Below are 25,662 nucleotides of genomic sequence, written 5' to 3'. Positions count from 1 at the left end.
TAAAAGGTAAGGGGATATGATGATGAGATTGCACTTGAGTTTGTAGTCAATTTACAAGATAGAAGTGGCCAAGAAGATGAACCAAAAGCAAGGTATTTCCCTAAAAAATAGATCTCATCACAGTTGAAGAATCACCTGAGAGAAAGAAGAAACCTCAAGCTACATTAGGGCTTGCTTCGGAAACTAAGATAGCGAAAAAAATGCAGTAGCAAGAAGAGCAATAGAAAGAGCATCAAATAGACCAACAAACAAAGCATGAAACATGTCATCATACATGAAGAACAACAGGGCAAGGAGGATGGATAGGTTGCTTAGAGGATAAGCAATAGTGTCAGTAGCGGGGTATGATGGGCCTCCAAGTTAAACAAAAATTAAGGCCCATATAACCTTTATTAAGCACGTGAATGCTATATTAAAACTCTCCTTATACCCTTAATAAATTTTTTTTATCTTAAATAATATTTTCATTAGGAATTTTTAGAGATGATCTCATATTTGTGCCTCATATTACCTATTTTTGTAGAATATTATGAGAATATTGGTCATATTATGAATATTTGGAAGAGGAGATAATTTAGGGACTTTCTCCCTACTATAGGAGGATCAATATTGGATAATAAATCAACAAGATATCATGCACAAATTATGGAGCTCCAATGATTGAGAAAATCTAGGAATGTGTTCCCTATCATTAAATGCAGAATCCTAGTGTTGCGAACCAAATCCACTATTTGAGGGATTTTGGAGGGGAAAGATTCCTCCTTTCATGTATAATGCTTCCTAATAATTTTGTATAAGTACCAATTGGAATTTTCCTCTAAGGGCTGGTTCTTCTTAGTCCTCTTGTGGAGAAAACGTTAATTTTTGCAGCTCCACTTTCATTTCTTGCAGGGATGTAATTTAATTGATGGAAATAATGAAGTTTGGTACCATTTTCAGATTCTAAATATTGGTATGCTTCATAGAACTCTAAGTTTCCTTGGACATGGCCATCCCAAGAGCTTCAGAGCCCTTTTGTATAATTTATTTTTCTTCTTTTTGCTTCTTATTCACATGCATCTCTTCTTCTTGTTTTTTTCTATTTCTGCATTTAGTATTGATGATTTCTTATTGTAGGATTGGGTAAAATGGTTGAAGTAAGGTCTTTTACAAGATTAAAATAATTATTTAATCCTTGTAACATATTTTGCAGGTCACATTAATCATTGAGCTACTTGGATTAGTTCACTTATTCCCAAATCTAAATTTCTAGAAGTCCCTTGTGGAAAATAGTAGTAATTTTCTGCTATATTTTAGAACATTCTAATGAGATTAAATTAAGTTGATTCGACTTGAATTAGATATAAAAAAAAAAAAAAAAAAATTGAGTTAATAATAAAATTTACCCCATTTCATTTTCACATGATTGGGTTAGGCATTTGATATATTAACTAGCTCACTAGTTCTCGAATTTCTAGATTTTAGATAAGTAATTTTTTGTTATTTTTTAGCATGTATTAACAGGGGTATTTTTGAGTGATTCCACTTCTAATGGAGACCTAAGAAATACTATTCAATAACAAAATTTTTCCCATCCAATTTGGATTTGATTTTCTTGGTCATTTGGTGAATTATATCTTCCTGTAGCAAATCTCGTAACTTCCTATAGTAGCCCACAACTTCCTATAGTAGCACCTGAAACTTCCTGTAGGACTCTTCTAGCATGTATATACTTGCCCATATTTTCTCAAAAAACTTGGTTTTTTTCCCTTAGTGTTAAATCATGACCCATAGGATCTTAATCCGTGATTGAGGAAGAATAAACACCAATTAAGACATGCGTTTTTAAAAAGTATATTAGGCCTATTTATTTGAATTCATGCTCTTAGGATTTCAATTACAAATTGTTTCTTATGCATAGGATTAATTTATTTTGAAAGTAACATATCCATTTATGCAATTAGTTTAGGATTTGATTTCATTAAATTCACTCCATTACATCATGATAGCGCAATAATGACATATTGTATGTTTCACATATAGTGTCGATACCTCTTAAGTTTGTACGAATCCCAGGTTGATAAATAAAGTTGGTAGCATTGGGAGTTGCAACATTCTTGTTGGAATACTAAGACTTATCAAATTCAATGGCCTTACCATATAATGGGGGATCAACAAGGTTTGAACCTGCCTGGCCCGGTAGGCCGACACACTAACGGTCGACCCCAAATTTAAAACAACCACCACCTCCAAATAATACGAAACGCCACTAACAAACTGCCAAATTCCATATCGGGGGGTCAATAGGATTGAAATATGATCAACCAGTCAATTTTTTTTTTTAAATTGGTCTACCAACCAAGCAACCAACTGGGCATGTTGGGAAATTCACCCAAACTTTTTTATTTAAACTCAAATTTAGTCATTAACCTGACAGAGGATAGAGGAGGTCGAGCATGGAACATAATGAAGAGGTGGAAACCTGAATGGGAATAAAAACTGAGGAGCAGAACCCTAATGTAGGGGAATATGCAAGGAATCTAAAAAATTCCCTTAGAACCAAATTTTCGTAGTGTCAGAATTATGCAAAGTTTATACTCAAATTACTCTGTTTTTCACAAGGAGTCTGATTGTATAATCAATTTTCCCATATGAGCAGTGGAATTTTAGTCAACCTACATAATAGAATCTTTATGGAATATTGAGGAACATTGGAGATTCCCTAAAGGCACCAAATTGACAGTTTCATAACCAACCCCACCTTATACTCATTTTTCTCAGTTTTTTGCCAGGAAAGCAATGATGTGATAATGTTCCTCATCGGAGAAACTAAATTTTATTCAACACATGAGAATGAATCTTAGAGGAATATTTGAGATTCTCGGGGCACTTGATCCTAACCAAAGCAAAAAAGAGTCAAGTTTACAGTCATTTTTCATGACTTTTCACTAGGAATTCAATGGTGCAATCCATTTCTTCAGTAGAGGCGTGAATTTTTAGGCCATCACTAGAAGTGTAGGTATAAGGTTTCTTTTGTACATGCATGTAATTTTATTTCACTGAATATTAATGAAAGACACCTCCTCATGTTGAGCAAGCCCTAGAGACATAACCGACAATGAGTGAACTCTGTCATCAAATTGTTTGCTTATTTGCTTCTCATGGTTGTTGTTTATTTTTGCTTCATTTATGTGTATGCCTCTTATGGTTACATGCCCTTTTAAATGTAATTTTGTATGCATCTTTAAAGTGAAAAGATATGGATCAGCAGGTCCTTGCTATAGTTTTATTACTAAGCTTGACAATCTAGTGAAAGTTCAGATGTCCAAGCCCTTTGTGCCACAACCAACTCTCATCTTTATTTGATAAGAAGCACCTTTAGGTCTTTTCTTTCAACACATCAAAATTTTTGTCAAATCTTAAATCCTCAAAAACAAATTCTCTTGTACCTGTGTTTATTTGAAAAATTTTAGCTTTGAAAATCACAACATAGCCTTGATCACAAATCTGGGACACACTCAGCAGATTATGTTTCAACCCATAAAGATATAAAACTCCCTTAGTTTTACCTTTTCCATTTGATAGGATGACCACTTATTTTACAATTACTTTTCCTGGAGTATTGTTACTGAAGGTCACATTAACTTTATCAATAGGCTTCCCAGTGAGAAACTTGTTTCTATCTCATGTCATCTGCCTAGAATAAGAACTATCCACATACCGATGGCTCCCACCATTGTGAGCATAAAAGGTAGTGTCACATTGATTGGATTTCTCTTTTACTGAGCAAGTGTCTCTTGTTGTTGTGCAGTTCTTTTTGAAATAATAAATAATTTAATTTTTACCCTTTAATTTAGTTGTTTCATTGGATTAAACATCAAAACCAAGACTAGTTTGGTTGTTGGAGATGTGTTGAGCCTCCATAATTTCATTTAAATATTCTATCCCTTTGTTGAATTTATGATTGAAGTTGAGCTGTGTTTTAGGCTTTTTCAAGCTCCTTCTTCAACAACACAATTTCTCCTTATAGCTTCTCACATATTTTATCCTTTCCATTCAAATGCTGGTTCAAGGAATCTTGTATTTTCTTACCTTCTTGTAACTGCAGAAGCAATGGATCTACTACCTCAACCTTTTATACTATCAAGGATTCTTTATGGGTTTTTCTTTTATTTCTCAGCCTCTCTATCTCCTCAAGTGAACTTACAAGTTCTCCTTCTCCTTCATCATCGTAAAAAATAGCCTCAACTTGCAAGTTTTCTATCTCCATCAGCATGAATTCCTTAGGGTTCTCATCATCTCTGTCTTGATATGAGGATTGGTTGGGCTAACTTTAGATGAGCTCTCTTTTTTAACACAAAAACATTTCTTCTTGGCCTTCTTTCTTTCCTTTTCAACCTTCTTAGATTTTTCTTTAGGATCATAGTCATTTTTCTTCTTTTCAGGACACTTTGATACATAATGACCAACTTGGTCATAGTTAAAACATTTAAAGGGAAACTTACCTTTATACTTGCTTGATACTCGCTTGAGCCACCTCAAAAAGTTATCTTCTTCTTCATATGATTCACAATATGTGTCAACATGCTCATCCTTGCACTTCTTTTCTGCTTTGAAGGTTGATTCTTTGGCTGCAGACTTTCCTTTAGAACTCCTCATCTCATAGGCAGTGAGTATTCCAAGGAGTTGATCTAGAGTGAGAGAGCTCAGATTTTCCATTTATTCAATGGCTAACACCTTGGGATTACACCATTCAAGAAGAGTTCTCAACACTTTTTGAACTATCACATCTTTGTCTAGCTTCTCTTCAAGATTTCTAATGGTGTTCACAACTTCATCAACTCTTTGAAAATACTTTGCAATATCTTCATCATCATGCATGCTCAATGATTCAAATTTGTTCCTAAAACCTTGGCTTTTAGCTTTCTTTACCTTGTTGTCTCCTTCATAGAAGCTGCTCATCTTGTCCCAGATGTATTTGGTAGATTTACAATCCTTCACCTTGACAAGTTCTATTTCAGGTAAGCCACTGAGCAAGGCATGCATTGCTTTAGCATTGCATGCGAACTCAAACTTGTTATTTTGGTAACCGATGCTGGAGGTATTTGATATTCTTCTTCCACAACATCCAACATATCAGCTCCAAGTGATTACATGTAGGTCTCCATCTTGACTTTCCAAAATAAATAGTTTGTTCCATTGAACATAGGTTCCTTATTAATGAAACCTCCTTCTTATTTTCCATGGTTATTGATCTTTCTTTCAACTATTAGACTGATTACAAGAAAACTTGCTTCGATACCAATTGTTGGAAACTAGGATAATACTCAGAAGGGGGGACTGAATCAGGTATTATAGAAATTTACCAATTAAAAAATTATTTTCACTTTGTGTAAGAACAATAAGTCAATAAAGAGTAGTTTCAGCAATAAGCAACAATTTTTGTAATCAATGGAATCATGCAAAGAATACATAACGCCATAACTTCCTCTCCATTTTATTAATAAAGAAAGCTACAACTTTCAAATACAAAGTTTTGCTACAACCAACAAGAAGCTATAACTTCCTATTTTATTAGCTACAAATGAATAGATCTACAACCTCAACTATTCTCCATCACCCACTGGAACCAGAACCAACCCCTGATCAACAAGATACACCTTGACTAGACACTCACTGCTCCATTTTTCATCCATTTTCACACTAGGATCAATGAATGCCTTCTCTCATTTCAAAAAAAACAATTTATCTCAGTCACCTCTTAAAAAATCCTACAAAAATCACCATACCATGACCTTGTTGCACTATAATATCTCTCTTAAAAAAATTGTTCACTTTTTGCTTGATTTGTTCTGCTTTTATAGATTTTTCCTTTTTCTAACTTTGGCTTTATGTATTTTTGAATTTGTGCATGAAGCCTGAATTTTTCCTTTATATTGTTCTCTTCTATCCTCTTGGACTCTGTTTGTTATTTTGGACTTCATCTCCAAGTTAAACTAACTTTAACTACCTTTTCTTCCACTTAAACTGATTTTTCTACATTTTGGCATTTTTACAGAATTTAACAATGTGCCTGTTATTTTTATCTGCAGTTAATTTGGCTTAATTTCCAATTCCACTACCAAAATTGTCAGTTTCGTTGTTTTTCTTTTAAGCCCCTTTTCTCTCGGCCCTTTACCTATTTTTCAACCATAAGATCGGGTCTTCACAACTACCAGATTAGGCCCTGGGTGCCAAGCCCTTTCGAGTCCTGTTGGGAGCCTATTTCATTTATTAACAAGCTTTCACTATTGGTCACACTTCTATGCCAAGCAACCATGCCAAAAGTTAAGGTCCAAGCTCCCGAATTTTTTATTAATTTGAATTCTAAAAAAATTATGGGAATCTAGGATCAAGGGATGGCCCACATTCTTTGACGTGCCCCTGGTCATGTTTTGACATGAAACAATCAAAAGGAGTTGGCACTTAGCCACTCACAGAGCCTCCTTGGCTCCATTCTATGTGCCTTGGGTTCATTTCTACACAAAATGACCCAAGGGTTGGGTCTTCTAGCTCCCAAACCCGACTCCTTTTATTATCTGTCATGGCCCTAGTTCTAACTTCTATCATAGGCCCTATTGTGGGTGCTTAACCTGTAGCCCTTAATAGGCCAACACATTCATTTATATGCACCATAGTAATCCACAACGGTAATACCTATGGATTGACGTGTCCTATCGAGACTGCCCGATGCTCTCTATTGGTTGATGCTCTACCTCCGTGGCCTGGTGCCTTCTATCGTAGCTTTCACTTGTGAACCCTTATTAAAATTTTGGGCTCCATCAACATGGATGAGTTGTCCTGTAGGGTCCTTTTGACCCATTTCCTATGTTGGGTTGTGTTATATTCTTTCCACGACTAGCCCACGTAGTTAACCAGGGGGTTAGAGGGGGGGCGGAGCCCCCCCTTCATTGCGTTGATTGCGTAGCGGGGGGGTAACAGGGGGTTTGAGGGGTGAAAGTAACCCCACTCTATGGGGTTGGTTTTGGAACCTATGTCAGGTTGGGTGGACCCACCTATGGTTTTGTGCATGATTTTCGCACATGTTTTTGGATGCAATGGTTTTCGGTCCATGGTTTTGGACGCGATGGTTTTCGGTCCATGGTATTGGATGCTTCGACATGTATAAATATGTATTATAACATTGAAAGGAACATAATGAAAAAATAAGCTGGTAGTCCCGATTTTGGGACCCGGGGAAAATCTCTATGTATATGTGTTTTATGTGTTACACTTTTGCATCATTTATTTTTTGTGTTTTAGAATACGTATGCAAGTAATTTATGTACGGGGTTAAAACCTACATTTGCTATCAGAGTTGTTTTGGCTTCAAGGGGACACCTTTGTTGCTGAGGGGTTTCGATCGAGCCTGTGGTAGACCCTATTCAGTGGAAGATCTACAAGATCAATTCTAGTGTTGAAAGAAGATGGCGAGCAGTGGAAAGATAGAGATTGAGAAATTTAACGGTCAGAGTTTTGAGTTGTGGAAACTCAAGATGGAGGATCTATTGGTGGATAAAGATCAGTGGATCATGTTAGATCCAGGTACTAAACCAATGGGAGTGTCCGATGAAGAATGGAAGAAGTTGGATCGGAAGGAAAATAGCACAATATGATTGTGTGTCTCAGATTCAGTAATTTTGAATGTATCAGGGGAAGCTACGACGAAGGCTTTGTGGGACAAGTTAGGGACTTTGTACCAATCAAAGTCTTTGGTGAATAAATTGTTCCTATAGAACAAGATATATAACCTGAGGATGAAAGATGGAGACTCGGTGACAGAGCATCTGAATGCATTTAATACTGTGGTAAGTCAATTATCGTCTATTGATATAAAAATTTCAGAAGAAGATAAGTGCATTATTTTGTTGTGTTCTCTAATAGATTCATGGGATAGTTTGGTTATTGCAATAGGTAGTAATGCCACTGCCTTGCAGTTTGATGAAATAGTCTCATCCTTGCTGACGGAGGAGATGAGACAGAAAAATATGGAGAGAGCAGAATGGTGATGCCTTGTCTGTACGAGGACGGTCCTAGAATAGAGACAAAAATAAGTCATCGAGTGGGAGATCTAAATCTAGAGGGAGATCTAAATATCCAGGAAAACTTGTAAAGGTGGTGTTCTGGAAATGTGGAAAGGAAGGGCAGTACAAAAGGGATTGTAAATCTAAAGCTCCTGACAGAGGAAAGGGATCTAATGATGCTCCTTCTGCAAAGGCAAAAGCCACCTCAAATGAAGATGGGGATGTGTACATGGCTTCTTCAAGTACACATGTAGATCACGAGGCATGGTTGATTGACTCAGGTGCATCCTTTCACTTCACTCCCCATAGAGAGTGGTTTTGCAAGTATGAGAAATATGATGGTGGTGATGTCTTCTTGGGGGATGACAGGAGGGCTAGAATCGTTGGTCGTGGAAAAGTAAAGTTGAAGTTGCAAGGTGGAAGGGTTAGAACACTTCCAGGTGTTCTGCATATTCCTGCATTAGCCAGAAATCTGATTTTTGTAAGAAAGCTGGATGATGCAGATGTAAAAATAGTGTTTGAGAAGGATACCTGCAAGATGGTTCAGGGAGCACTAGTATTGATGTGGGGCAAGGATAATTTTAGGGGCGAATGTTCGCCCTTTGGCGAAATTAAGGGGTTTTAAATTTTTAGTGGGCGAATATTTTGTATCATAGTACATTTTTACAAATCACCTCAAATAGCCCACCTTATTTTAAGGGAGAGGGTAAAAAAGGTAAATTTAGCCCTTGAAATTAGGACTTACAACCTTCCATTCGCCCATTTTCAAGAATAGGTTTTATTTAAGTGAATCCATTCGCCCATTTTCAAGAACAGCTTTTATTTAAGTGAATCCTATGGGCCAAATACCATATTTATAAAAGAGGTATGGTAAATTAATAAAAATATAAATAAATGAGAGGTATGGTAAATAAATATAACATTTTTTATATTTACTCCATAAGTCACCTTATATACATGTAAGGGTGTAAACAAATAAAAATATAAGTAAAGTGGAGGTATGGTAAATAAATAAAACGTCTTTTTATACTTACTCAAAAGGTATGGTAAATAAATAAAAATATAAATAAACTAGACGTATGGTAAATAAATAAAACCTCTTTTTATATTTAGTCCATAACCCTCGTTCTATTTATGAAGGCTCAAGAAAGAGGTTTTATTTAAGTGAATCCTATGGGCCAAATACCATATTTGTAAAAGAGGTATGGTAAATTAATAAAAATATAAATAAACGAGAGGTATGGTAAACAAATAAAACGTTTTTTTATATTTACTCCATAAGTCACCTTATATTTACAAACACTCAAAAAATGGGTTATATTTAGGTGAAACCTATGGCCAAATACTATGGGACAAATACCATGGACTAGATTGTTGTTAATACCATGCAAAAAACCATTATTAACCCTAATATTAGAATTAATAAAAATAAAAATGGCACATGGTATTGACCCATGGTATTCACCAAAATGGCACAACCCATGGTATTCACCTGGAATGTAGCCTATTTAAATGGGGGAATTAAACCAGCATGTAGCCTATGCTAAGATTCACTAGGACTTTACAAAGTTTTATTATTTAGTGAAAGACTCGCCAAGATCTTACAAGATTTTATAATTGAGTAAAATATTCGTCATGCCTGGTGAGAGATTCGCCAAAAAATTATATATACATATTATATTATTGATAAAATCGCCTTCCATTTTTCCTATATACCATGGAGATTCGCCCATTTATTATATTTATAAATTTAGGGGGGGTTCTTAAAATTTTCCCTGATGTGGGGATTTTGAATTGCAACTCTGTACAAACTGCAAGGTAGCACTGTTGTTGATGGGTGCAACAGCTCTATGGTTTTTGAAAGTGGAGCAGAAAATTTAGTGGACTTTGGAGAGAAGACCATGTTGTGGCATCAAAGACTTGGACATATTGGCGAGAAGGGCCTTCAAATACTTCATGGTAAAGGTATGGTAGAAGGTATGAGTAATATCTCTCTAGATTTTGATTTCTATGAAAATTGTGTATATGGGAAGCAGAATCATGTGAGTTTCCCCTCTGGTGGTAAGAGGGCGAAACATATATTAGAGCTTGTGCACAGTGATGTGTTTGGACCTGTGAAGTTTCCATCACTGGGTAAGTCTGTGTACTATGCATCATTTATAGATGACTTCTCAAGGAATACATGGATATATTTCCTTAAGAAGAAATCTGAAGTCTTTGACAGGTTTAAAGAATTTAAGGCTCTGGTAGAAAAATAGATAGAGAAGAAGATAAAAGTGCTGAGGACAGATAACGGTGGAGAGTTTTGCAGTAAGGAATTTGAAGAATTCTGTAAGAAGTGTGGTATAGCATGGCAGAAGACTACTCCATATACACCTCAACAAAATGGAGTTGCAGAAAGAATGAACAAGACGTTGATGGAAAGGGACAGAAGCATGCTCAGTGGTGTCGTGTTAGGACAAGAATTCTGGGTAGAGGTGGTGGAGACAGCATGTTACCTGGTCAACAGATCACCTTCATCATCATTGGAGGATAAGACTCCAGAAGAGGTATGGACTGGTAAGAAACCCTCTCTTTCACATCTGAGGGTATTTGGATGTGATGCATATGTACATGTTCCAAAGTAGAAAAGAACCAAGTTGGATAGTAAATCTGAAAAGTGCATCTTTATTGGGTATAAGGATGGTTTAAAGGGTTATAAGCTTTGGAACCCAATAACAAGGAAGGTTTTGTATAGCCGAGATGTGGTGTTCAAAGAGGTGAAATATGTTATTAAACATGAAGTCCTGTTATAGACATTTTTGTGCCTTACAACTCCAAGCATGAAATGTCCATAAACCAAGGGCTCCTAAGTCCCTAAAAGTGTTGTTCTAACCCCTAAAGGAACAAGATCAACAGATTACAGCTTCTCCCAGAAGTTCTCCACCAGAAACTGCTCAGAATTGGTCAAAACAGGATCATTTCAGCTGCTCCACTGGCTAAGTGCGTTGCATTGCACCTAAATACACTGTGAGGGTGTGTTGCATTTCAAAACTCCCTTTTGTACGGTGCGATGGGCGAGAAATGACAAATGGCAGTGTCATTCCGCGAGGTGGAGAGGCAATGGAAGCTTCCAGAATCTTCTCATGTGACACTTGCCTCGCTGAATTCGACCAAGGATGAGTGAGAGGCCCTCAGTCTCCAAGTGGAAGCAAGAACTGACAGAGAGAAGAAACTAATCAAATCACAAGCTGACTCATCCTCCTTACAGATATCTATATATGGATCCCTCATCCCAGAGATCTAGAGGCTGGAATTTTGCATATTGTAAGGAATTGTTGTTGGTTTCTAGAGACAAACATCAGATTGTTGGGTGATTTATGATTTGTTTGAGGTGAAGAGGGGCTTCTTTGCTGGGAGGTTGATGCTGGGTCAGAACCACTGGTTGTAACTCCTCCTGGATATTTTCTTGTTTATCAATAAAAACTATTTGAGTTCTCCTCCATGCTTTTGTATCATTGATGCTTGTTACATTTGTATGGTTAACTTAAATCTGATCCTAAGTTGTTTATGAATATAGATCCATGTCTTTGTATAGTGCTCTTCTTCTGTGATCTTACAGGTACTTTGTGAAGCTGGGCATGCAAGGGAGCAGGTAGCTGGAGACTATCAAAGAAGAGATGGATTGGATCAAAGGATTAGCGCAAGACACAGGTTGGTTCTTTCTATTCCTCTCTATCTATAATTCATAAAGGAAATACAAAAGTAGTTTTTCTCTGTTTGTTTCTAAGGCACCTGTCACACCTTAGTGGGATAGAGCAGTTCTAAATAGACACTTTTCCCTGTAACAAAATGGCGACTCCGCTGGGGAATGTCTAATTAGTTTGTTTGTGTATCATTCTTTGTTGCTTGTTTCATAAACTTATAAGTAGCTTTCGAACTGCATTTGCCATAACAAATGCAAAGTAGATAACTGCTGCTTCAATCCATTCACTGGATCTGTTTATGGTTTAAACAGCTGATTCACAAACTATCTGATTGCCCTTGTGATAGCTCTTAGATCCTCCTTAGATCTACCCCTAATTGTTGCATTACTGATTGCTTTTTACTCGGCCAAAAACCAAGGACTGAACTGCAAACTGTGACCCAGAACCCGGACAGAGTCTCGTTTCTGGCCCAGCGCAGGTACTGTTCAGAGATCCTGAATTTCAGCGCACTTCCCGAAGGGGCAACCTACGTTGCATTTTAGATTCTATGTGTTACAGGTGCGCTGATCATACTAGCTGTGTGCAGTTGTGGTTCTTGTGCTTCATTCTTTCCAGTTCTATCCCTGAATTTTGCTGCCTGTGATCAGTATATGTCTGTTTGAAACCTCTTTTCCTTGTTGTTATTCCGCCTCCTTTGTACAAAAGAACTGTAGATTTTTTTGTGTGTTTGTTGAGTCGTTTACAGTTTTCCATTGCAAAAGTAGAATAGTCGTATTGTCGTCCTTTGATTTGAATCTGTCGCAAGTGTCGATTTCGATCATAGGAGAAAGTTTGATTGTTGTTGATGGTCGATTATACTGTTACTATTGCCTTTGGTCTGAATTTGTAATTTTCTAGTGTCAAGAACGAGTGTTCATTTCAAAATCATAAGGTTTCGTAATCATCTCTGTTTTTGATTTCGAAAAAGAGCTTGTTTATATTTGTCGCTTGAAAAGAAATTTAGATTTGTACATCAACTTTCTTTTTAGCATCAATACTAAGAAAGTCGAAAACAAATACATGCATGTGCATTTGCATATAGACAGTCTGTTTGGCTTGATTTAGGAAAGTGCATTTACAGTGTGCTCTTTGCTCTTTGTGAAAAGATTCTGTCTTTCTTTTCCCCTAGTAGCTAGGATTTTCATTGCACAAAAGAGATAAAAGTTTGTTTATCATCTTTAGATTGCATTTTAGGAATTACATCTACATCTCGTGGCGAACCCGAAAGGAAAACTTCATAAACAAGATCAACTTAAAATAAATTCAATAAATCTAACAACGCTTTGGAACTTAACGCACAACATTTAGAGGTCTAGGCTAGAGACATATTCCGGTGTCGTAAAGCCTGGTAACTGTTGTCCTCACTGATGGTTGGGTGATTCCTCCACTTTGAGACGATAAGTGCCAGTACGGACTTGTGCTCCCACGTACCGTCGAGTATATTTTGGGATACCCCTATAGGCTTAAATCCTTTATCCTTAGGAAGCCGTGTCTGCCGCCCTATCGATCGCAATGCACTGAACACAGCATTCAGGAAGATTGACTGCCGTACCGTAAAAAGTATTCTACAGTTTTTCGATTGGTTTGGTACTCCCTCTACCTAGATCTCTAGAGTAGTCCCTTTCGTTCCTTTTCAGACTCCTTAACGGAAAAGGTCCATCTGAGCACTTGTCACTTCAGGCTCATTAAAAATCGAAGGCGACTAGAGTCATCTTTTGTTTTTTCTCGACTCTTAAAAACTGAAAAAACAAGTTGTGTCAAAGTGTCTAAAAACTTATTTTAAACGGAATATTCATTACCCCTTTCCTACGTTGATCTTGGGTTGAGAAAATGGAGTCCACCAACCAAGGAATTCCCCTTGGAGGAAATCCTAGTCCCTTCTCCTCTTGGGGAGATGTTGGTGCACCCCATATGGCCACATTGTCGCTTCCAGGACTGACAATTGGTTTGCCTGTATGGCTCTTCTCAACCTCTGTCGTTTAGAACACCACTATTCCTGAACAATCGAATCAGCAATTAGACGAGTCCAGAGTTACCCACCAACCTTCTACTTCCTCTAATTCTTCCTCTCCTCCTTCCTCTTCGCTTGATGGGACTAGTAAAGCCAAAAGTCAAGTTCCTAAGGGGAAGAAGGAAAAGAAGAAGAAAGAGAAGAAGAAGAAGGAGCCGAAAGCAAATGGGGGCAAACGAGTGTCGTCTAACGAAAATCCACACACTGCACCGACCAGGCCTAAATCGCCATGTGTCATTTGAAAAGGAGACCACTTTCACAGAGACTGTCCTTGCATCCCTCGGATCTTAAGGGACTGGTCTCCTCATTTGCACAACCTGGTGTCATCAACCTCTGATGATCATGTTGAAAACACACCGTCAACTAGTGAAAGTGAAGCCCCAGGACAAAAAGGAAAATATAAATTTCCTTGTAAACTGTGTGAAGGCGATCATGCCGTCCACCGTTGTCCCTTCTTAGACGAAGCTAAAAGAGTTTTGGATGATCGTCCGGTTTCACCGTTAGGACTTCCTCCTGGATATAAAAAACTCTTGCCGAGTCCATCACTAGTTGAAAATCCGGCTGACCCGCTCAGGTGGTCGGCCGAAGCATCTGTCATTGAAGATGAACCATCTGAATCCATACCAGACGAAAGTCAAAAGGTCGAGGCGACAGTTGACCCGGTCTTGCCTTCAGAGGTTCCATCTTCAAATGATACAATCACTGAAGACAACAAGGATGACACCGTCCAAATTCTTTTCATAAGCACAGACTCCAACGAACATGGGGGCAATTTACCCGTTCCTTTACTGCAGGAAGGAAGTTCGTCAGAGTCGTACCCAGCCGTCTATTCGGTCCCACCTCCAAGCAACCTAGTTGTCTCCTTCGACTGGAATCAACTAGGCAGACCCCGTTTACCAGCTAGTGTACCATTCCGAATTATTGTTCAAATATATAGAATGGTTATGGCTGGTACCATCATAGATGAGGGAGCTTCTGTGAGTATCCTTTCCTCAACTGCTTGGAAAGCACTTGGTTCGCCACCGCTTTTGCCTGCGATGAGAAATCTGACAGGCTTTGATAAAGGAACCAGTCGACCATTAGGGATCCTTCCCAATGTGCCCATAACATTGAGAGGGAAAACCGTTCACATGAATGTAATGGTAGTTCAAGGACCCCTGGATTACAATCTACTCCTTAGACGAGACTATATTTATTGCATGGGAGAAATTGTCTCCTCACTCTTTAGAGTAATGTGTTTTCCGCACGAAGGAAGAGTGGTCAATCTCGTGGACCAGCTTTCATTCCCCGGATCATACAGAGCAAATAGTCATATACCATCCCTGAATGGTCTTTTCACGCAAGAAATGTCTCAATCTCCAGTTCGTCCTCCCGATGAGCGCGAGTGATTCGGAGGGATATGACTGAAACCCAGGGGGCATGCACCCTGGCCTGCTTCGGCAAGAAAACTTCGGGTATAGGTTAGGTTTCCGAGAGAGAATATGACCTCCGTACTCCCGTCCGTGATTGGAAGGGGGAGTTGGACTGGAACAAGATTCTCTTGTCAAAGTTATGTGAGGTGGCGAGCACCGCTGCTCACCTTTGTTTATCTCGGTAGACATCGCCAGAGAAGTGTTTTGTTTGCGCTGTGAATAGAACAATCTTTGGGTAACCTGTAAGAGGTAGGCCTCTCTCGGTAAAACAAATCTTTTAACGGAATAAAGAAGGGGTAACCTTGAAACTCTGTTTTATACCTGGGAGCATGCAAACCTTTTGGAGTGCAAGCAAAGAGCGATCATTTATCTGTTTTTTGGATTGGTCGTTTCCTAACTTGCATAAAGAAAGGATGTGGGGCAAAACTCTAAAAGTCGTCGTTTTTATATGAGACATTCTTATCACAAGACTAGATTAATCGAGCAGTTTTAGCAAATAGTTCAAGCTCGTTAAAAAATAAACATAAGACATGAGCAAATGTTTCCACCCGCGTTTAAGCTCATTAAAAAATGAACTATCCCCCAGTAAATAACCATCGTGAATGTAGTACTTCAGCCGTTAAAGCCTTGGTCGTGTTTGCACCGTCACCTCCACTTTTCATTGGCCGATCATTCACCTCCATTTGATTGTTTACCCATTTTGAGGAACAACTACGAAGAGTTATTTCACTAGCCATCCTTGTGACACTGCCGTGATTGGAAAATTCCAAACCTTACCTGGAATCAGCTGCTGCCCGTTTTATCACTCGTTCCTCAAAAGACGAGTCTCCTTTAAGCTCTTTCCAACTGACTCGTAAAATATGAAAAGATTGCCGAGCCATTGGCCTCTCCAGCTCGTTAAAGGGACAGGAAGTGCTATCCCTCCTCTAGATTTTAATCTTTTTGGACCTAAGGGATTATTACACAAAAAGATCAAGCGCTTGTTTTGTTCGGCTCGTTAAAACTATCGAAAATTCATCCCTTTTGTATTGTTTTATACTTTTTTGGACTTAAGGGATTAGATGACGAAAAAGGAATTTTGGAGTTACCTTTATGTTCCTTTTCAGACTCTCTAAAATTGAAAAGGACCGAGTTATCTTTGTCGTTAAACTTGTTAAAAAGATTAATAGCGACAAACTTGTCTTTAGACGAGAACGAGTTTCACTATCGCTAGGCTCGTTAAAACATAGCGATGGGTTTGCCCGAAGGGCAAATTATAGAACAAGCATATGTTATCCTCCTCAAGCTTGACAAAAATAAAGAGGTACTGGTCAGCAATGACTGGGGAAAAATTGGGAAGAAAACTCAAAGAAACTTTGTTGGTAGCAAGTCACTCTTGAACATGACACTTCCACTCCGTGTCCGAGTCGGGTTGGGTTGTTTCATTCACCGGTCACATCACCATGGTCACGCCATACCATCCACATTTGGGGTTAATGCTACCAATCCATCACATCAGTGCCACCGATATGTTCAAGAGAAGTCACCTGTGTCTCACCCACTACCATACATTATACTCCATTCTTTCATGACTGCCACCCTGAACCTTATATCATCAGATCGTTTTCACCTCCATCAAAATCATTTGCTCCGTTCCGTGTCATTGATGTGGGATTCATTAAGGCCCTCCTGTGATGGATCACTTCTTGTCGACATCAGCTCATTATCCAAGAAGTTGATCTAGGAACACCCCATTCAGTACTTTGAAGCTTGCATGCCTCAATGGCAAGTTTCTCACTTCCGGCGACAGGTTTACTTCAATGGCCTTCGACCGAAAGATTTTGCATGGTGTTCGACGCCAAGTCCTTTATTCACACCACGTGAATTGTACTGCAGTACCTTGAGGATCATTATCATTATCGGTGATTCCTCTCGCGCTTGTTAACAGTTTACATCATTGACTGGTAATTAAGCAATGTCTTTCCATGTTCGACTTCAAAACATTTCTCACATGGATCGACTTGTACTTCGAGTGAAGATCGGACGAGATTGAAGACCCCGGATCTAGTTTCATCCATCCGGGCTGTGATATATATTCAGGGAAATAAAGACATTAAATGTACAGCATTGCAGCACAGATAATCATCCTACCAAAAGGATGATGGCTCTATCAGAATCATCAGTCTACACTCAGACGATTGTCTGTCCTATGTACATGAAAATGAATTTATAAAGCTGAGCATGGCAATTCCCGCCTCAGCTAGATCATGAAAACAGCATGAAGATAATGTATTGTATTGTATCTTATTACAGGTCTCCTCCCAGCATTGAAAGAACTTCGGATCCTCATAATAAAGCATTTCACCTGACACCAAAAGGTTAACGGCCTCATACTTTAGGGGGCAACTGTTATAGACATTTTTGTTCCTTACAACTCCAAGCATGAAATGTCCATAAACCAAGGGCTCCTAAGTCCCTAAAAGTGTTGTTCTAACCCCTAAAGGAACAAGGTCAATATATTACATCTTCTCCCAGAAGTTCTCCACCAGAAACTGCTCAGAATTGGTCAAAACAGGATCATTTCAGCTGCTCCACTGGCTAAGTGCGTTGCATTGCACCTAAATACACTGTGAGGGTGCGTTGCATTTCAAAACTCCCTTCTGTAGGGTGCGATGGGCGAGAAATGACAAATGGAAGTGTCATTCCGCGAGGTGGAGAGGCAATGGAAGCTTCCAAAATCTTCTCCTGTGACACTTGCCTCGCTGAATTCGACCAAGGATGAGTGAGAGGCCCTCAGTCTCCAAGTGGAAGCAAGAACTAACAGAGAGAAGACGCTAATCAAATAACAAGCTGACTCATCCTCCTTACAGATATATGGATCCCTCATCCCAGAGATCCAGAGGCTGGAATTTTGCATATTGTAAGGAATTGATGTTGGTTTCTAGAGACAAACATCAAATTGTTGGGTGATTTATGCTTTGTTTTAGGTGAAGAGGGGCTTCTTTGTTGGGAGGTTGATGCTGGGTCGGAACCACTGGTTGTAACTCCTCCTAGATCTTTTCTTGTTTATCAATAAAAACTATTTGAGTTCTCCTCCATGCTTTTGTATCATTGATGCTTGTTACATTTGTATGGTTAACTTAAATCTGATCCTAAGTTGTTTATGAATATAGATCCATGTCTTTGTATAGTGCTCTTCTTCTGTGATCTTACAGGTACTTTGTGAAGCTAGGCATGCAAGGGAGCAGGTAGCTGGAGACTATCAAAGAAGAGAGGGATTGGATCAAAGGATTAGCGCAAGACACAGGTTGGTTCTTTCTATTCCTCTCTATCTATAATTCATAAAGGAAATACAAAAGTAGTTTTTCTCTGTTTGTTTCTAAGGCACCTGTCACACCTTAGTGGGATAGAGCAGTTCTAAATAGACACTTTTCCCTGTAACAAGTCCAACCAAAAGAACCTGAGAAGATAGATTTTGAGCTAAAGGAGGAAGAATCAGACTCTACAGTAGAAGAGGAATCAGAAGATGAAGAGCTACAAACTACGGGTGTGAGAAGATTAGTTCAAGAAAGAAGGCATCCAGAAAGGTATAGTCCATCTACTTTATGTTCAAATTTTGCTTTATCTATTACTGATGATGATCCCAGAACTGTGTAGGAAGTAGTAGATTCAAAGGATGGAAAACTCTGGAAAGAGGCCATGGTTGATGAAATGGCATCTTTGCACAAAAATGAGGCTTGGGATCTAGTGGAGTTGTTGGCTGGAAGGAAACCCATTGGCAGAAAATGGGTGTTCAAGAAGAAGACAAACGCAGAAGGAAAGGTGGAGAAATACAAAGCTCGAATGGTAGCAAAAGGTTATTCCCAGGTGCCGGGAATTGATTTTGGTGATATTTTTTCTCCTGTTGCCAAGGTAACTTCTATTAGATTACTTTTATCTGTTGTTGTTGCTTTTTATTTTGAGGTAGAACAGATGTATGTGAAGACATCATTTCTTCACAGGGATATGGAAGAGGAAATCTACATGAAGCAACCTGAAGGCTTTGCGGTGAAGGGTAAGAAAGAACTGGTATGCAAGTTAAATAAGTCTCTGTATGGGTTAAAACAGTCACCAAGGATGTGGTATCAGAAATTTGATACATTTATACGGGGACTTGACTTCACTAGAAGCAAAGAAGATCACTGTGTGTATTTTAAATTAATTGGTGAGCATGTTATTTATTTGGTCTTGTATGTGGATGATATGTTGCTGGTTGGAAATGACAAAGAATTATCCAGGATTTGAAGACCCAATTGTCCTCCAAATTTGACATGAAAGATCTTGGTGCTGAAAACTATATTTTGGGCATGGAAATTAAAAGAGATCAGGCAAAGAGGAAGCTTTGGTTAAACCAGAGGAAGTATGTCGAGACAATATTGCAGAGATTTAATATTCAGGATAATAAACCGGTGAAGGTTTCTATTCCTGTAGGTGTAAATTTATTTGTTGAACAATGTCCCAAGACACAAGAAGAGGAAGAGGACATGTCCCGTGTTCCATATGCAAGTGCAGTCAGTAGCCTGATGTAAGCAATGGTCTGTACTAGACCAGACATTGCACATGCAGTGGGAGTATTGAGCAGGTTTATGTCAAAACTAGGGAAGGAGCACTGGAAAATAGTGAAGTGAGTTTTCAGGTATTTGCGTGGCACTAGTGATTATGGTTTGTGCTACAAAGGAAGACCAAGATTGGACAGAGCGTTGGATATCCGTGGCTTTGTTGATGCAGATTGGGCCGGAGATCTGGATCAGAGAAGATCTACATGTGGGTATGTGTTTAACCTATTTGGAGGTGCAGTCAGTTGGATGAGTAAGAAACAATCTGTAGTAGCACTATCAACTACAGAGGCAGAATACATGGCAGCCACTCATGCAAGCAAGGAAGCAGTTTGGTTACAGAGATTGTGTTCAAGTATGGGGTTAGTACAAGGAGCTATAAGGATAGATTGTGACAACCAAAATGCAATTTTCTTGGAAAAGAACCCTGGATATCATTCAAAGACAAAGCACATTGATGTTCAGTATCACTTTGTTAGGGATATGATAGAAGACAAAAAGGTGTTGCTAGTGAAGGTGAACACTTTGAAGAATATTGCAGATGCATTAACAAAATCTGTGAGCTCTGAGAAGTTCTCTAGGTGTAGAGAAACAATGCGTGTTGTAGGGCTGGATAAATGACTAAGCTCTCTTGTGGTCCCCTATGGAAATAAACCAACAAGTGGGAGAATGTTGGGTTGTGTTATATTCTTTCCATGACTAGCCCACATAGTTAACTGGGGGGTTAGAGTGGGGGTGGAGCCCCCCCTTCGTTGCGCTGATTGCATAGCAGGGGCATCACAAGTGTTTTGAGGGGTGCAAGTAACCTCACTCTATGGGGTCTGGGGTAGTGTCTCAGAAAGTTTTGGTTTTGGAACCTATGTTAGGTTGGGCGGACCCACCTATGGTTTTGTGCATGATTTTCGCACATGTTTTTGGACGCGAAGGTTTTCGGTCCATGGTTTTGGACACGATGGTTTTCGGTCCATGGTATTGGATGCTTTGGGATGTATAAATATGTATTATAACATTGAAAGGAACATAATGAAAAATCAAGCTGGTAGTCCTAGTTTTAGGATCCGGGGGAAAATCTCTGTGTATATGTGTTTTACGTGTTATTCTCTCGCATTGTTTATTTTCTGTGTTTTAGAATTCATATGTAGGTAATTTTTGTATGGGGTTAAAACCTACATCCTATTGGTCACTGCTATCCACCAATAATTCCTACGTGTACCATTGAGACCTCTTGCACACCATTTAAATCTTCTAGGCAATATCCACCAGGATGATGTCACAATGACATCACCTATTCTATGTGTTGATGTGTGATAGGTGACATGTGTCACTCAGAAATGGTCCCTTTATGTACCCAAAAACCTTGAATCTTCCTACCATGTGTCCATGTGAATGTCACCACCTGACGTATCCCGAACCAATCGCATTCCTCCACATGTCCTCCTGGAGGAGAGAGAAAAGGTCCTCTAAGGCCTTGTTTTGCGACCAAATCCTTCATTTATTTTTTTTAGGCTTACCAGCCTTTTCATTTTTTTTTTGTCGGTACATCATTCTACTGCATACACCTGTTTTATTATTTATCTAGGCTAGCCCTCTACCGGATGAGTTGTTGAAGTGGGCCTCCTCCTACTTGCTTTCCATTGATTAGCTACACTACTTCCATGTCCCGACACTTACCTCCTAATGCTTAGTCATGTTCTTCTCCAAATAAACCTCTCATATGCACCCACTGGGGTATTACCATTGGGTGGGCTCCACTCACTCAACCCCCATTCGACAACATGTAGTTGTCATGTCCCGACTCTTTCCTCTCGGTCTCTTAGACTTGTAAACAAAACATTCTGCTGGGGTGTATTCATGAGGGTAAGCCCGACTAGTGGGCTCTACCTAAGGTCAAACCTGTTACTTCCATGTCTACCCAGAATTATCATTTAGAGGCTCTCCAAGCCTTGACACTAAATTTGGAATTCAATCCAACCTTGACTATGCGCCAAAGGAGGCTCCACACACTTTAACTCTGTTATGAAGGCCTTGGGGTCATAGAAATTTGACTGACCCTAACTTTGGATCCAGGAGGGTTTTTTAGGGATTCTATATATCGTTGGAAATCTCTTTCAAATATCTATCAGTATAGGTGCCTTACATCTACACATGAGATGATCTAGTGCTCCAAAAATGGCTCCAAAGCTACTGCACTAAGTGTGCCTCAAACCTGCTCCTTGTGGTATTTATTTGACACATGTGCCTGTTGCTACCATCTGCCATCCTTGAACACTTTTTTTCCTTCACCCTATTTCCATCAATGATAACATATCTCAATATTTGTAGAAAAACTAATTTCTTTTTTTAAAATTAGGGTTTATTCTTTGCATGTCATCTTTTAGTTGCAAATTGGTTTTCCATCCATAATAGGCTAGAATTGATTTTGTTCCAACTTCTTCAAATGATTTGCTTCCACTTCCTACAATTTAAATAGGCTTATTTGTTTCCTACAACCTAAATAGGTTTTCCTTTTGTTCTTTACATTTTTGTAAAGCATAGTTGGTTTACTTTATGTCCTTTACATTTTTGCAAATAAGAGTAGGTTTACTTTCTTTCCTTCAATTTATTTCAATCATAGTAGGTTTACTTGTTATCCTTTAATTTCTTGCAATTAGAGTAGGATCACTTGTTGTTATTTCCTTTTCACGGTATTTCTTGTAGCTTATATAGAATAAGTGGTTTATGTACAACCTAGTCTTCATTCAATGGCATCAAATTAACAAAACAAGAATACATTGCATGTTGCACACATAGTTCTGACCCCTCTTAATTTTGTATGAATCACGGGTTGATAATTAAAGTTTAGACCTTTAGGAGTTTCATCATTCATGTTTTAATATTGAGATCCATCAAAATGTGCAAAAGGATTGTGATAAAGCTTGCCATGATAGACGTTTCAAGCATAAGAAATTTCAGCCAGGGGATTTGCATTTACTCTATGACAGTCTGTTTTGAAGCACCCAGGGAATATTCAGATGCATTGGCTTGGCTCATATATGATCATAATTATAGATGCAAGAGTAGTGCAACTAGAGAAGCTCAATGGTAAACCTTTAGAAGTCTTTGTAAATGGAAGTCGGTTGAAGTTGTAAAGGGATAACCCATCTTCCACGCATAATTGAGTAGGGGTGTTCAAATTTTTTTATTTGTATATAAATATATTGGTATAAGTGTTAATTTTCATTTATGTTGCAAATTAAATTGACATGGTGATTTTTTCTAGAAATTACTAATTGGGTGTATAATTTTAGCCATTGCATGAAGGACCTTGCTACACAAATGGGGTTGTATCGTGTGAATCTGTCACAACAAAGAAGTGCGCAGTGTTGTGGGCGAACATTATATTGGAATTCAAGTTTAAATAACACAAATTACCGAGGACGAGATTAAAAAGAACCATATGGTGATTTGATTGGTTAATATAGCAACCCATGGTGGCCCATCAGCAAAAGGATAGGAAAGTGAGAGTGCAAATTACGTCAAGGAAGTTGGCAAGATTACACAAGAATGCAAGTTCATCTCGATATTTTACTGAATGCATCGATAGCATGACAGTCTCTTGCAAGTTTCGATCTTATATTTATTATTTTTATGGGAAAATTACCGAATCTAGGCACGCGATAATCCAACCATCGGCATGGTGCCATTAATTTTCACAGTAAGTGAGATCTAGGTAGACATGATTCATGTTATGTTGTAATGTACCAGACTGCCTATAGAATACAAGGAAGTTGACTTTTCTATTCCATTATATCAATAAGATATGGATATTAGTGTTAGAGTGATTTGGTGGATTAAAATAATGCTTAAAATTGAAAGTGTGCGACAGAGCTCAAAACCTAGACAATTGGATAGATCTCCGAGATGTGAATCCAACACAACTTGTTTGACTCAAATCTGACAACAGATTCTCCCATAAATGCTTTCTGGTCATTTTGTTAAACAAATAAAATAAATTGACTTTGAATTCCATGGATTCCTAGTTAGCAATCTGTAATGTTGACTAGACTATGACTAGGCAAGTGACTGATTCTCCATTGGCCAATGGTTGGTGGACACTTGGAGCGACAAGATTTGTTGTGGCATGGCAAGTTTGTATTAGTTTATGGCTTAGTTGAAGTGGCCCAATGAGGGAGTGCCACGTGGGCCAACTAGTGGCTACCACGTGGCCTCCTCATGGTGGCCAAAATTTGGGTTAGGCTTGAACAACACCCTCCCAGGACTCAAAACCAAGACCTCTAAGCAATTAATCGAGGCCCACACCATCATGCCACACTATGTTTCTTGTTAAACGTATGGTGCAAAACAATATTTAACTTTGGCAATTGGCGCATTTGGGTGGGGGGGGCTAATCCCTAGCCCCTAGCCACCCCTGCGCCACAGGACCACAGACGAGGGGCTGAGGGCTAGGGCCTAGTCTAGCCCTCGTGGTAATTAACACACCCACATGCCCATACAATGTAACTGAGCACATAACTAGAGAGAAAATAGAGTTGGGGGCTAGCCCTAAGGGGCTAACCCTAAGTGTTATCTCCAAAAAAATGTTCATGTAGCCTAATTTACTATATGGATTGAAGTATACCATGTAAAGCCAATTTTACCCTAGTAAAATTGTTTTCATTGTGAGAAATTACCTATTAAACCACCTTTATTAAGTAATTTCTAGTTCAACCTATGAAGAATAATTAAGTAACTCACTATTTATTTAATTTTCTTCTAGGAATAATTAATTAAACCATTGTTTTATTATTGTTCCTTGTTAAATTTGACCCAATCATGAAAAATAAACAAATAAATAATTATTTATATTATTTTTCTCTAAGAATAGCTAATTAATCATCAATTAATTACTATTCTTTGTTAAATTTGACAAAATCCTTTAGGAATAATTAAATAAATCATTATTTGTTTATTATTCCTTAACTAATTCATTGAGATAATAAATAAATCATTTATTTATTTATTATTTATAAATAAAATTTTAAACAGCTTTTCCCTCCTAAACAAATATAATAAAATATTCCAAGTAGTAATTCCAAGAATGGGATCAATAATATTTTATTATTGATCATTATTTGAGGATAACTCAATATTTTGTTATAAATAGAAGGGTTTTCCATTTATTATTCACTTTTGATTATTTTCATTGTTTCACTCACTGTTGTAACTCTGATTATTTGCATTGTCGCACACCATATTTTTTTGGCTTTATGCATTATAGAGGAGAGAGACTCTACAGAAGCTGAAGAAGTTTGAGGATAGCCAAGAACCCATCCCATAGAAGGGGGACTGGTAACATTTATCTTTTATCTTCATAGGTGTCATTATTAAATTATTCTTTACATATATGGTTTCCATTGGATGTTTGGCGTTATTACTCTTTCTTTCACTATTTAACTATGATCGTAACATAGATCAGAATTTTGGCAGGTTTTGTTTCTATCAATCGTTGTATATCTACAATGTTTAGCAGTCATTTCTATTGTTGAGATTGTTTTTCATCCACAATCTTAAGTGGGTTCTTTTCGTAAGTGATTGAGAGGAAAACACAACAACAAAATTGGCTACTCTGCTGGGTTTTATACTTCAGATCCAAAAACTTGGGTGACCTTTTGTTTCCAGCTTAGGGTTTCTTATTTTTTCAAATATATTAATGTTTCCTAGTGTTTTAACCCTAGATCTGATAAATTTCTGACTTCCATAAGTTTCCTGGTCGTTTCTGCAGGTCATAAGAACTAGCGGTGGTAAAGGTGACAGTTTTTTCTAAAATTTACAGACCGGTAATCTTGAAGTAGAAATCACAGTTTTTAGCCCAAAAGGTGCAATCTAGGCTCAAGAACGCAACTTTCAGCCCAAAACATG

This window comes from Pinus tabuliformis, chromosome 5_1 (assembly GCF_031772625.1).
Source record: "Pinus tabuliformis cultivar Carrire ecotype Pingquan chromosome 5_1, CPIR1, whole genome shotgun sequence".
In the NCBI taxonomy this organism is placed as follows: Eukaryota; Viridiplantae; Streptophyta; class Pinopsida; order Pinales; family Pinaceae; genus Pinus; species Pinus tabuliformis.
Note: the sequence above shows the minus strand (reverse complement) of the source record.